General features: G+C 43.0%; 1 protein-coding gene across 11 annotated transcripts in view; it reads right to left on the bottom strand.

The window, feature by feature from the left end:
- The window catches only part of LOC122550578 (protocadherin Fat 3-like), a 794,139-nt gene that overhangs the window by 74,476 nt on the left and 718,425 nt on the right, over window positions 1-1,238 (bottom strand). The gene's annotated exons all lie outside the window — the stretch shown is intronic.

The following is a 1,238-nucleotide window of genomic DNA, read 5'->3' on the forward strand; positions in this document are numbered from 1 at the left end:
TGAAAATTTCAGAATACTCGTAGACAAAGATGAGAGTAGTCTTAAGGGAATTATATCAAAATTAGGCAGGAGCTGGAAAATGTGGATTGGACACAGCTATTTAAAGAAAAGTCGACATTTGATACATGGGAGGCTTTCGAAGATAGGTTAAAGATAGTGCAGGATAGGCATGTCGTGTTGAAAGCAAAGGATAGGAAAGGTGAGATTCATGAACTGTGGATGACAGGAGAAATTGTACAAGCCAAGAGGAAAACGTAAGTGTACATAAGGTCCAGGCAGCTAAGAACATAATGGGCCCTGGAGGAATATCAGAAGAGTAGGAGCAGTCTTAAACGAGGAATCAAGTGGGCTAAAAGGGGTCATGAAATAGCTTTAGCAAGCAGAATTAAGGAGAATCCCAAAGCCTTTTATTCCTATATAAGCAGCAAGCGGGTAACTAGAGAAAGGATTGGTCCACTAAAGGATAATGAAGGAAGGCTGTGTGTCGAACCTGAGAGAATGGGTGAGATTCTGAATGATTACTTTGCATCAGTGTTCACTGAGGAGAAGGACATGGTGAATGTTGAGATTAGAGATAGAAGTTTGATAACTGGATCACATTGACATAAGTAGGGAAGATGTGTTGGGTAGACTAGAGGTTATTAAGGTGGACAAATCCCCAGGACCGAACGGGATTTATCCCAGGTTGCTGAGGGAGGCGAGAGTGGAAATAGCTGGGGCCCCTGGCAGATATCTTTGAAGCATCCTTAAACACAGGTGAGGTGCTGGAGGACTGGAGGGTTGCTCTGTACAAGAAGGGTAGTAGGGATATTCCGGGTAACAACAGACCAGTGAGCCTGATGTCAGTGGTGGGAAAGTTCCTAGAGAAGGTACTGAGGGATAAAATCTATTTTTTATTTAGAAAAGAATGGGCTTATCAGTGATAGGCAACATAGTTTTGTGCAGGGGAGATTGTGCCTTGCCAACTTAATAGAGTTCTTTGAGGAAAGGCTGTGAATGTCATACACATGGACTTTAGTAAGGCGTTTGATAGGTTGCCCATTGTAAACTAATAGAGAAAGTGAAGTCACATGGAGTGCAGGGTATTCTAGCTAGGTGGATAAAGAACTGTTTGAGCAACAGGAGACAGAGAGTAGTAGTTGAAGGGAGTTTCTCAAAATGGAGAAAGGTGACCAGTGGTGTTCAGCAGGGGTCAGTGCTGGGGCCACTGTTGTTTGTGATATACATAAATGATCTGG

This window comes from Chiloscyllium plagiosum, chromosome 6 (genome assembly GCF_004010195.1).
Source record: "Chiloscyllium plagiosum isolate BGI_BamShark_2017 chromosome 6, ASM401019v2, whole genome shotgun sequence".
Taxonomy (NCBI): domain Eukaryota; kingdom Metazoa; phylum Chordata; class Chondrichthyes; order Orectolobiformes; family Hemiscylliidae; genus Chiloscyllium; species Chiloscyllium plagiosum.